The sequence below is a fragment of the Lepidochelys olivacea genome (assembly GCF_965140295.1).
Source record: "Lepidochelys olivacea isolate rLepOli2 genome assembly, chromosome: 1".
NCBI lineage: Eukaryota > Metazoa > Chordata > Testudines > Cheloniidae > Lepidochelys > Lepidochelys olivacea.
This window is the reverse complement of record NC_140411.1, coordinates 329,787,689-329,801,280: the sequence shown is the minus strand read 5'-3', so window position 1 is coordinate 329,801,280 and position 13,592 is coordinate 329,787,689. Positions and strand designations below refer to the sequence as shown.

The following is a 13,592-nucleotide window of genomic DNA, read 5'->3' as shown; positions in this document are numbered from 1 at the left end:
GAGCCTATGTAACATCCAAAGAGTGTAGGCACTGTTCCTCTCTGTTTGTATGCGATTTAGGGTAGAATACAAGCAGGAAGATTGGCACCCGCCCCCAAGGTCCCTGGTTGTGGTGGCCACCAATGAAAGAGATCAACAAGGTCAAGTGGGATCCATGCCCAAGGCGAAAGATCCAAAGAAATTGGACCTTTTCGGCAGAAAGGCCTACTCCATGGCGGGTGTGGTGGGGGGGGCGACGACACTACAGCTCCACATAGCGAACCAGCAAGCCTTGCTAGGCTGCTATGATTTTAGTATGTGGGAGTCCATGCTAAAATGTAAGGACTTGCTCCTCCAGGAGTCTAGACATGAGTTCTCTTCTTTAGTTGAGAAAGGGAAAACAGTGGCAAGGGCCTCCCTACAGGCAGCTCTGGATGCCGCTGATTCCATGGCCAGACCAATGGCCACAGCTGGTAACCATGCACAGTAGCTCGTGGTTGCAATCCTCGGGATTTCCTCATGAGGTGCAACCAATCTTCCAAGTCCTCCCCTTTGAAGGGTCCTTGCTCTTTTCAGAGAAAACAGATGCTAGGCTCCATGTTTTTAAAGACTCTATGACGACTTTAAAATCTCCAGGTTTGTATACCCCTGCAGTATCCAGAAAACACTAGAGGTCCCAACAGATTGGCTGCTACTTTGCCCCGCCAGCCAGGCAAGATCAACAGAGGAGGAAGATCGGGGGTTCAGGTGTAGCCTCCTCTGCCAACCTCTTCAACAGAACCATGCAGACTGATCCCAGATACTCAGGGAGCTCAAAGCACTCATTTTGACAAGATGCATGAGGTCGACCTTACAATCCCCTCAACACCTGATCCTGCTACTCCCTTGTTTTCCAACTGACATTCCCGCTTCCTCAATGCCTGGACCCACATTACCTCAGATCATTGGGTTGTAAGTACAGTAGAAGTGGGATACACCATCCAATTTTTGTCTACCCCAACTTCCCACCTGCTCTGTATGCTTCGCTGTAGGAGAGAGGGAGGCAGGGGTTTGCCACAGTGCCCTGGCTGGGTCAATAATGGTCTCACTGAGTGGTAAAGCCACCCTAGAGGGAACCGCTGCTGACAAAATATCTAGGAATCTATGAGTTGTCTCCTTGACAACCTCTGCCTGTATACCCAAGTTCAAAGCCACCCACTTTAACAAGTCCCAGTAGTCCTTGTGGTCAGGCTATGACTGGCTGAGGAGCTTCTGCCACTTCCTCTGTATCAGCAGAGACCTGCAGGACTTATTCCAGAGGCTCAGGACCGGGTTCGGTACCAGAGTCTGGGTCAGTGGTCTCTCGACACGGTACTGGGGGTGCTACTTTCCAAGGCCACAGAGTATGGTCACCTTGAGAGGGTGCCATGGCCAGCAGAAACCCCCATTGGTTCCAAAATGGCAATTGCATAGGAGCCGGTCCCCATGCACCTGGTGACCAAGCATTCAGCAGCTCCCCTGTATTTGGGGTCACAGTAGTATAGGAATGGCCTGTGGAACAGTGCAGGCAGCTATGACGACAGGAAGAATAAGACCCCATTTTGGACTCTGATGAAGAAGACGACCTGTGACGGGGAAACCAAGGCAGTGCCGTTCCCCTCCGTGCCGGTTCTTGGCATCATGGAGAAGATTGTGCAGATGCTACCAAAGTGGGTTTTCACCTTGAGGGCGGTTGCGGTGCCAGGCAAAGTCCTGGAGATGGCTCTCTGCCACTCAGCGGTACCAGCGGTGCTGAGTCTTGAATCTTCGGGGACACAGGTACTGGTAGGGAAAGTAAGTCCCTGGCCACTATAAATGTCTCCAGAGTCAACAGTACTGCAAACTGATCTGTATGCTGTCTGCCCGAAAAAGATGCCTTCTGTGCTGGCATCAGTGGAACTTGAGGAGGTACCGAAGCTGAAGGCAGCTGCTCTTGCAGTCCCAGGGAGGAAGAGTGGCTCAATGCAGGCTCTATCATGGTCCCCGTGCCTACTTGTCTTTGGCACTGGAGATTAACTCTTCTGCTGCTGCTTTCTATGTTTCTTCTTTGGCACCGGAGATGAAGATCAGTGCCAGGAATCATGACCGTTATGAGGAGGGCTCCGCACAGAAGCTGAGGTGCTTGGTGCCGAGTCCAAGAAACACAGTTCTGAAGTGGGACTTAGGGCTGCCTCCATGAAAAGGACCTTCAATCTTGCTCTCCGATCCTTCTTGGTACAGGGTTTGAAGATCTTGCAAATCTGGCAGCAGTCTTTCCTGTGAGATTCCCCAAGCACTTGAGACAACTCGAGTGCAAGTGACTTAATGGCATTGACTTGCCACAGAAAGTGCAAGGCTTGATGCCCAATGACTGAGGCATGCCCTGGCTCTGGGAAGGCAAACAACCTTGCTAACGAAGAGCGGAGGCGTCCGAAACAATCTATTAAAACTATTCAACTATTTGAACTAACTACTAACTATCAAACTACAGTAACTATTTACACTAAAGAAATAGAAAAAGCCACTAGGAGGAATTGCCTAAGCAATGAAAGGAGTTCCAGCCACTGTCCTGGGCGATAAGAAGGAAATGAAGGGGAACGGGTTCAGCAGAGCCCTTTATACCAGTGCTATGAATGCACAGCACCAGACAGTGCTGGAGCCGACCTGACAGATATCACTAGAGTAGAAAATTCCAGCGTCTGTGCTTGGGGCATGCAAAACCCCATACTGGAATGGACATGTGCAAGCACTCAAAGAAGAACAGTACGGTAAGAGCTAGAGGTATGTTCCAATATTGCAGAATTGCTTGTACCTCCATACTGAGTGAACTATAAAACATATCAATTCAAACTACTAAACAAGTAAAGAACATGTATATAGTATTAGTGTAACAGACTACTTATAACTGTAAAGGCTTGAGATGCTTGACTTGGCACTTTAAAGAACTAAACAGTGGTTCATCTAGCACAGGGGTGGGCAAACTTTTTGGCCCAAGGGCCACATCTGGGTACGGAAATTGTATGGCGGGCCATGATCGCTCATGAAATTGAGGTGTGGGGTGCAGGAGGGGGTGAGGGCTCTGGGGTGGGGCCAGAAATTAGGAGTTCAGGGTGTGGGAAGGGGCTTCGGTCTAAGGCAGGGGGCTGGGGTGCGGGAGGTGGGGGTGAGAGTTGCAGCTGGGGGTATGGGCTCTGGGGTGGGGCTGGGGGTGCAGGAGGGTGCTCTGGGCTGGGACCAAGGGGCTCAGAGGGCAGGCGGGGGATCAGGGCTATGGCAGGGAATTGGGGTGCAGGAGGGGGTCAGGGGTGCAGGCTCCAGGCGGTGCTTCCCTCAAGCAGCTCCCCAAAGCAGCAGCATGTCCCTCCTCTGGCTCCTACGTGTAGGGACAGCCAGGGGGCTCCACACGCTGCCCCGTCCGCAGGTGCTGCCTCTGCTGCTCCCACTGGCCGCGGTTCCTGGCCAATGGGAGCTGCGGGGATGGCGCTTGGGGCAGGGGCAGTGTGCAGAGCCCCTGGCTGCCCCTACACATAGGAGCCTGAGGTGGAACATAGAATCATAGAATATCAGGGTTGAAAGAGACCTCAGGAGGTCATCTAGTCCAACCCCCTGCTCAAAGCAGGACCAAACCCCAACTAAATCATCCCAGCCAGGGCTTTGTCAAGCCTGACCTTAAAAACTTCTAAGGAAGGAGATTCCACCACCTCCCTAGGTAACCCATTCCAGTGCTTCACCAACCTCCTAGTGAAAAAGTTTCTCTTAATATCCAACCTAAACCTCCCCCACTGCAACTTGAGACCACTACTCCTTGTTCTGTCATCTGCTACTAATGAGAACAGTCTAGATCCATCCTCTTTGGAATCCCCTTTCAGGTAGTTGAAAGCAGCTATCAAATCCCCCCTCATTCTTCTCTTTTGCAGACTAAATAATCCCAGTTCCCTCAGCCTCTCCTCATAAATCATGTGCTCCAGCCCCCTAATCATTTTTGTTGCCCTTCATTGGACTCTTTCCAATTTTTCCACATCCTTCTTGTAGTGTGGGGCCCAAAACTGGACATAGTACTCCAGATGAGGCCTCACCAATGCCGAATAGAGGGGAATGATCACATCCCTCGATCTGCTGGCAATGCTCCTACTTATACAGCCCAAAATGCTGTTAGCCTTCTTGGCAACAAAGGCACACTGTTGACTCATATCCAGCTTCTCATCCACTGTAACCCCTAGGTCCTTTTCTGCAGAATTGCTGCCTAGCCACTTGGTCCCTAGTCTGTAGCCGTGCATGGGATTCTTCCATCCTAAGTGCAGGACTCTGCACTGTCCTTGTTGAACCTCATCAGATTTCTTTTGGCCCGATCCTCTAATTTGTCTAGGTCCCTCTGTATCCTATCCCTACCCTCTAGCATATCTACCACTCCTCCCAATTTAGTGTCATCTGCAAACTTGCTGAGGGTGCAACCCACGCCATCCTCCGATCATTAATGAAGATATTGAACAAAACCGGCCCTAGGACCAACCCTTGGGGCACTCCGCTTGATACCGGCTGCCAACTAGACATGGAGCCATTGATCACTACCCACTGAGCCCGATGATGACATACCGCTGCTTCCAGGAGCTGTGCCGAGCCACGGCATGGGGCGGGGCAAGCCCCGGACTCTGCTCCCCAGCAGGAGCTTGAGGGCCGGATTAAAACATCTGAAGGGCTGGATGTGGCCCCTGGGCCGTAGTTTGCTCACCCCTGATCTAGCTCTTCAGCGGAGGGGTATTTCAAAATCTAAATCCTGGTATGAATTTTACAGCCTTCTCTTATCTCTACAATGGACCTAACCCAAGCCCTGAGACGCTTGGAATCCAGATCAAAATTTTATGGCTCAAGCCCATTTTTAAAATAAATATTTTTGAACAACATAAACCATTGTATAATAAACATGTTTTCAGTTTCTTCTGAATTTAAGTGCTGTCTTCTGAGAACTGGTTCATCTAATATTATAAATTAGAGAACTTCAAAAGAATTTGTAGTAGTGATGATAATAATACCTAGGTCTTATATAGTGCTTTACATCAGTAGATCTCAAAGTGCTTCACATTCTTTTTATATATTAATCCTCACAACACCCCTGAGGCAGGGCAGTGCTATTATCACCATTTTGACACATGGCGAACTCAGGCACAGAGAGGCTAAGTGACTTGCCCAAAATCACACAGGAAGCCAGTGGTGGAGCAGGGAATTGAACTGTACTTTATTAGTTCATGTAATTTCCAATGATGCTGGTTTTTCAGCCTGATGAGATTCTATCAAGGTAAAGTTAAAGTCATACATAATGATAAATCATGCCTTCCATGGGTACATCTACACAGCAAAGAAAAACCTGTGATGAGATCGCCCTCTCACTCATGATTCCGTAAGAGCAATGAAGAGTCTGGGTGATTTCCTAAAGAGTTTTGTTCTCTGAAAAAAGAACTCCAATGCTCAATGCACAGCCAATGAATGGAGTCTCTGTTCCTTCACGGTGCTCTGAGGCTTAAGAAAAAACACAGGCAAGCTTATGGACTGATTTATGTGGAAATAGGAATGTACAATGGGGACAAATTTAGGGTGGATATATAAAAAAATCTGATCCTTATGGAATACAGTTTATGGTGGGTCAGAATGATGCATTGTGCCTCAAAGTAGCACCCTGTAACCCCCATATTCATCATTTGTATATGGTTGTGATATTTCATACAAAGCATGTCTTGTAAGGTACCACATGAAGGTCATGATTTGCTGAAACTCATTGTTCTGTCAAAATGTGTATGTCGTTATTGTGTATGAAGTTATGAGCTTTTGTCATGTGATTGTTATTGAAATATGTTGTGATTCTGGGCGATGCCCACTCTCCAGTGGCAACAAAGGTGGTGACCCACACCCTGGTGGGCGTTAAATGACCACTGACCAGCAGGGGAATTGTAAATGAGATTTACAATTCAATAAGAGAGAGTTGAGCAAGCACCACACAAGGGGAATTGCTCAACTCTGTGATTGAGCAAGGTCCACCAGGACATGTCTGGGACAATATTTTTTCAGGCACATGGACTGAGGGTTTAATATAAGGGACAGTGGCACCATAAGAGCACCTCTCTCCTCCCACACCTACTCTGAAGGCAACAAGAACTAGGGAGATTGGTCCCAGGCTGAGAAGGAAATTCAGCCTGTGTATTAAGAACTGTAACCTGCCTGTAACATCCAGTAGGGTGAGAAAAGCTGTTTGATTCAAATCTTGCTTAGTCTGAAAGTTGAGGATTTAGAATGTGTGTTTAGTTTTTATTTTCTTAGGTAACTATCTCTGACCTTTATGTTTACTGCTTATAATCACTTAAAATCTATCTTTCTGTAGTTAATAAACTTATTTTAATGTTTTATCCTTACCAATGAATTTGCCTAAAGTGCTTGGAAAATCTACTCAGATTACAAAGATTGATGCATGTCCACTATCCTTTGACAAAGTGGCGAACTAATTAATGAGGTTGCATTGTTCAAGAGAAGGTCTTGAGCAGTGTAAGACAGTACATTTCTGGGATGACAGGCTGTGGGCTACAGAGATTTGCTGGTGTTTCCCTGTGTATGGTTCATGAATGTCTTAAAGAGCATTCATGCCACTTAGCATTTTGTTGACATAGGCTGATTGCTGCTAAATGAACCCAAGAGAGAAATACCTGATGATTTCAAGGTAAGTGAACAGTTTAAGATGGTAGGGATTCCTGTTTCCTCCTAGGACATGCAGTGAAGTCTAGCCCAATACTCCTGGGGCAATTCTGTGCCAGAATTTGCACAGAATTAATGTTCTGCACAGAATTTCATTTTCCCCCGCAGAATTGGACCTGACAGAGCCCGGCTCCCCAGCTCGCAGTGCACATGTGTGGGAGGCATGGGAGAGCTGCAGTTCTCGGATTTGCCAGCCCTGCTCGGTCACATGGTGTGGCTAGGCTGCCAGAGCTGGCAGGTTGTGCCCCGCAGGGAAAGGCAGGAGAAACAGCTCGGAGCTGTAGGGAGGGGAGACTGAGGGTAAGAGGGGGCTCTTGCCAAGGGGCGTTAATTGAGCTGTTCTGAGGGCAGCCAAATCTTTAATTTGCACCCCCCCAATATCAGCAGGTATGAATCATCTCTGCCCGGCAGGAAAGTAATGAAGCTGTGTGGAGCTTGGGGGGGCCCTCGGGGCCTGGGGGTACCCCGTGATTGGGCTGTGGGGAAAGGAGGTGCAGGTGTCTGGTCCCACAGCTGGGCTCTGGGGAAGAGGGGATGTAGGTGGTTGAGCTGGGTAGGCCTCACAGCTCCCTCCAGTATTCCCCCAAATATCCCCTCCAATACCCACCAACGGTACTCCCCATCCAGCCCCTCCTCCCCTTCCCCACCCCCAGCAGTGTCATCTGTTTGGAAACTTTAAATTTGGTAACCCTACAGGGGCAGGACAAAAAAACAAGAATCAACTAAAAGACCAGCGGAGCAGAGTTTTTCCCCAAGATGTGCCCAGCTGGCAACTGTGACACACCCAGACTGCAGCGCCCCCCAAAAGCATAATAGAGAAACAAGAACTGGGTTGTCATAGGGGTTTCTTTAACTCTCTACACAGGGAATCTTTTTGTTGTCAATATTGTTACACATATAGAATCACAGGACTGGAAGGGACCTCAAGACGTCATCTCCTCCTGTCCTCTGCATTCATGGCAGGGAAGGGAAGAACACCAACAGGGAAGGGAAGAATACTTGCTGACAGGTATTTTGAAATAAATTACCAAAATAATTGAAACTGGCATGATTCTACTGGGTTATTTTGACAAATAAAATATGCAGAATTTTGCAGAATTTTAAAATACACTGTATTGTGCGCAGAATTTTGGTGCAGAATTCCCACAGAAGTAGACCACATCAGGAGCCAGTGACAGACTGGGACAGGTATGGCCCAGATGAACAGTCATAGGAAGCTGAAGAACACATACATGACCCAGATCTCCTGCACACCTTTCACCATGCTTACTCTGAGAAATCAGGCCCCTAAGCAGCACCCTTGAGGTAGGGGTTCCTGTGAAGAATCAGGCCCCAGAGCAGAACTAATCTCCAGGCAGCCTGGTCTGTATCGCGGGCCTGCAGTAGGCTGCCTAATTGGCCATACCACCTGATTAGCTGTGGGGGCCAGCAGCAGTTCACTGGCTGCTCAATGCTAACATCCACCTCTGTGCCTGCTTTCTGTGCTACCTTGTTCTGGCTGCCCCTGCCTTGCTCCCGGACTTGCATCTGTCCTGCCCTTACTCTGAACCCCTGCTAGCCTGCTATCTTCTGTTACTGCTCTCTGGTTTGACCCTAGGCTTCAGCTTCTGACTACCGATTTCAGCTCGGACTCTAGTTGTCAATTCTTGATGCCCCTTCTCACCACTAGGCTAGACTGCTTTCAGCCAGATCAGCTGACACCCCCACATTAAAACAGAGATGGAATTTTCACCAATTACTGCCCTTCAGCAAAGAACTTCCACCTGCATGGAAGATATGAGCAGCGAAGGAAAGGGCCGGTGTCTGCCTTCATCCGTCACTGGCAGGAAGGGGGAAAGAGGATATTAGGAGAGGTGAACCTATTGTAGAGAAGTCAGAAAATCAGCTGGGCAATGAAGGTTTCGTAAGGACAGCAAAGGCTGATTTGGGGAAGAGCTGGAAAAGTGGTAAACTGACAAGCAGTCTCCCTTAAAGGATGAAGAGAGGCTATAGATGATGGACATAAGGACTGAAAACTCATACAGTACTGATGAAAACAGCAAGTGAAGAGGGTTGTAGCAACAAGGGATGTGCAGCAGCTGGGAAGGGACTGTGATTCAGAACAGGGTATGAAGGAGTGGAGAAAGTGCTGACCTGAGAAGTGGACACTAATGGTAAAGAGACACAAAAAGGATTGCAGAAATTAGGCATAGTCGTAAGGGGCATTCAAATTTAGCTGTGCAGATGGGTAGGAGCAGCATGGATGTAGCCCACAAATTTCTGGAGTTCAACAAACTTTTCACTAAATTAAACTATTACTGAAAAGACTTTTAATCTATTTCTCTGGAAAAACATTGTTTTCTGAACAAGGGCAAACTGATACTACAAATAGCAGCAGTTGAGTATACTACTCAATACAAAGCCAAAAACAATTATGCTGAGCCAGCCAATAAGATCACTGTCCAGAACTTTTTTTTTTTGGGGGGGGGCAAAATCTGACAAACTATATTTTTAACTGTGGAATAACAGCTCTAAGGCACAAAGCTGAGGAAATTCAGCTGTGAAACGGGCTTTAAAAGGAGATTAGAATAATTTAGTTAGTCCACTTTTAGGGCCTGCTGCAATATTATAATATATACTCCTTTTGCCTTATTTTCATAAATAAGTATGTCAGATTAATCTTATTTTTGGACAGTATCTGCCAACTATGTAGTGAAAAGGTACCTTTTATTACAGAAGAACCAAAATCTGGTGGTCACTCTTTAGAGACAGACCACTATGTGTGGGAAATGTTGTATAAAGAGTCACAGAACAATTGCATAGTCAATTTATTTTGAATTTCAATGTCTTTAATAGACCCCCTTATGTTGGAGATTCTTCAAGAGCCTGTAACTGGAACTTAATACTGCATTTCTTAGCTGCAGCTGCCATGCTGAGAATTCCCTTGTGGAAATGGTGGGAGTAGTAGAGGGGGAACTTGTGCAGCCAACTCTTAAGCCAACACGCTCACCCCCACCTTAGTGTGCAGCACAGCATGCTGGGGAAGGAAAGGATGATGTTGACTAATTCTCAGATGGCATATGATCTCTTAGGAACTACAGCCAACCACTGTAAGTTAAAACAACCCCTAGGCTGTTCTAACTTTCACTATGGATAAGGTAGTTGCAGTTTGAGAATCAATGAGTTATTCCTTGACATGCCACCTTCTTTTCCCCACATGCTGACCAGATCTTGGCAATTTCTTGAAAATCTTCTTGCCTCTTATTTAACTGAAAATATTTTTTCTGAGTTGGCTAGCTAAATCAATCTAATATGATAATTAATGACTTTCAGATCTTTTGTACATTGCCATTTCTGCAATACTGAGCCTGATAGTGAAAAATCTTCCTACCAAAAAACCACTGATTGGTTTGTGGGAGCAGCAGGGAGAAGAAATCTTTAGCTTCATGGACTCCTCATTTCTTGCTTTCTAAGCTCCAAAATACAGCTGTCAGCCACATGGAAGTCTTTGGACTGTGCCAAAACTATCCCAGGGTGACTGATCATCAGTCAGCCAGAAAAGAAATGCATCCAGTATTGCCCTGAGACTCAGTGAGTTTTCTGACTTCTTTTTCCATGACTTTATATCTGACAACCGGCCTGTATGGAATCTGTAATTTTGCTTGTGGGACAGGAGTAGTTTTGGGCAGTCACACAGTGCCTAAAACAGCAAAACAATACACTGCCAAGGGCATGTATCCCTAAGGAATGGGTGTATAATCCACAACTGCATAGCCAAGAGGCCCCAAAATGTTTTATAGGCTAGCAACCATTGAGTATGCTTTCTGTTAGCTCTCCCTTTTCTTAAGCAACAAATGTTCTGTATTGTAGCAAGAATTTGCTCTGTGATTTTTATGAAAGTGTAAAGATCCTCTGACGAAGATTTTTGTGTTATTTTGGATAGCTATTGAGAAACAATACATATTCCACTTATTATTCCCTCCCAAAAATAATTTGCTGTAGGATATTTCCATATCTTGTACAACAGATTTCCATTCTCTTCTCTATTTTTTTTTCATTTACAGTACTGCTGCTTTTTTAAGCTAACAGGTATCCAGTATGCGGTACATGCCATTTTGTAATGAATGAGTTTAACTTTTAGGTCAGTGGTAGATCTATTGGTGTTCTGCACAACTTGTTCCACAGTTTGCTGTTAGCAAGGCAGTCTTACTCTTTACTCCACGCTTCCCTTAATTTGCTTGGTGGACATTAGCTGATATAAGGAGAAAGCAACAGACTGTTATCTTTGTTAATATAGCAACATATACCATTAACAAAGTTTGGCTGGGAATGTCAGTTCATTAATTAGTGATGATCTGTTCTATTATTTGCCTTACTTGCAGATATTATTCTGGCTTCTTTCCCAACTGTGTCTTTTTGAACTTTGAAAATGAAAGAAAGCTTATTCTATGGAATAATTGATTTGTATACTTCATTCCTTTTATTATTTAATTGAGTGACAAGATTTTTCTCTAAAGAACATCAATTATATTTTATATTTATGTAAAGCCTCTTATCCCAAAGCAATTTATCAACTATATACATACAGGAACCTCTGGAGTGGGAGTCAGTGGAAACACAGAACAATGGGATGGAAGGACAAGTATTAATCAGGACACAACAACAACAAAACCCCTAAGCTTTTATTAAAAATACCATGAAATCTTTAAGATCCATATACAGGAGACAGGACCTTAGTTTTTAAGGTCTCATGCAGACACTCAGCTAGTAAACTGCAAGGAACTCAATTAATCCACCTCAGAAAGATGAAGGCCTCCATAAATCTTTCCAGGTTTCATGGATTCCAGAGTTAAGAAGCGACTATGTGAATGGATCAAATAAAGAGTCTCTAATTCATCAGTATCATTAAAAAAATACATTTTTTCTTGCCTAGAGAAAAGCAAGCAGTATTCCGTAATTAACTATTTAGCAAAATATCCAAGCCCCCTTCCTCAGTTCATAATCCTGGAATATCTGAGGTCTACAGCCACAACCTTCAAGTTTTTTCTAAGAGAGCAGGTTTTCTATAGAATTCTACTATCCCCTCACCAAATTTTCTTATAGTGTAACAGCAACCCACTTGCAGTTTCTCCTAATAACAAACCACAATCTCCAATATGTCTAATCTGTTATGTCTTCATTTAGGTCTGTATCAAAAAGATCTCATCTCAGGTTAAACATAATACACATTTGGGCTGATGCCACGTATTGCAGGAGCACCTCACACTAACCTCAGGAGGCCCATTTTACACTGCAAATGAGAAGGCCTATTTATGCCTCCAAATGAGGAGAAGAAAGAGAGAACTCTCCATACTCATACATGCTCACATAGGGAAGGTGGTTAGCACTCCTGTTTTCTTAAGCAAAACAAAACCAAATCCTCATAGTAATATGACTTTCCAGCTACCCTAGGGGAGGGAGAGAAAAGCAGGTCTTCGTCCTCCTCCTATCCCTCTCCAGGACTCCACTTTCAGGGATTCACCAACATCACCACAGTTCGTAATTACAAAGTATACCAAAGCGCAGTCCACAGATTCAATTCAACTGTCCCTAAAAGTAAACTTCTGCTCCATCTTTTATCCCAATATCAGAAAAAAATTTGGAGAAAGAGGAATTTATCCCTTCACATTTGGAATCTATGTATTTCAAACCTGTTATTTAGACTGCCCTGCAGTTCTAAAGACACTGAGTTCACAGTTTTCCCTAAAATGTTAAGGAAGGTGCAGGCAAGCCAATAAACAGTTTCTATGTGCACCCTGAGAGTAGATAAAATCTGGAATTGTTAAATTATTACTTTTGGTATTAATTTGGATGAAGTTAAGGTGAGTAGATAGATGCTTTCAGAGAAGGGAATATATAGGTGCAGAAATAAAAAATGTACACCATTCTTTTTAAGGTAATCCTGGAATTATCCCTAGTTGTGGTATTCCCAAGAAGAAATGAGTTAATTAGTTCTTCAGAAAGTGCTTTCCAAGTTTTCATAGTGCTTTTGATTAGGGTTGCCACGCATCCGGTTTTTGACTGGAACGTCTGGTCGAAAATGGACCCTGGGGGCTCCGGTCAGCACTGCCGACCAGGTCATTAAAAGTCCGCTCGGCAGTGCTGCGGGTCTAAGGCAGGTTAGTCCCTACCTGTCCTGGCTCTGCACTGTGCCCTCAAAGTGGCCAGCAGGTCCGGCTCCTAGGCAGGGGGGGCCAGGAGCACTGCCCCCACCCTGAGCACCAGGTCTGCACTCCCATTGGCCGGGAACCGCATCCAGCGGGAACTGGGGGGCGGGAGGGGCAGTGCCTGAGGGCGAGAGCAGCGCACAGAAATTTAAAATGCATTGATGGATCAGGGTCTGTGGTCTTTGGCACATTAAAAGTTTCAATCTGATAAATACAATCTATAGCGATATTTTGATATGGGTATTAATTCTGATTCAATGTAAGAATTTTACATTTTCTAAATCTAACTTTTTTTTAATAGTGCCTACTGCTTCAAGGCATATCATCTCCATTACCTACCTTTTTAATTAATTTTTCCCATCCTATAATTCCTTTGATATTACTATCTTGCCTTAAAGCTATGCCTGAGAGAACAGACAGTCTGGCTGTTATGGCAGTAGACTGGAAGATGTGGGTTTAATTCCTGGCACAAGCATCCTGTGTAATCTTGGACAAGTTACTTTCTGTCCCTCAGTTCTCCATTTGTAAAATGGGGACAATAATCTCCTGATTCACAAGCACATTATTTCTTAGACGCTACAGTGACGACGGCAATTTAAGTACCCAGATGGATAGATAGGATGGTTCTATTAAAATATTGAGCCATGAAGGAAAGAGTAGGCAACCACATCATATAGGGGAGAATTTATGTGA

The 13,592-nt window shown here is 45.2% G+C and overlaps 1 protein-coding gene across 4 annotated transcripts in view; it reads right to left on the bottom strand.

Annotated features, from left to right (window-relative positions):
• The window catches only part of FBXL13 (F-box and leucine rich repeat protein 13), a 197,825-nt gene that overhangs the window by 70,543 nt on the left and 113,690 nt on the right, over positions 1-13,592 (bottom strand). The gene's annotated exons all lie outside the window — the stretch shown is intronic.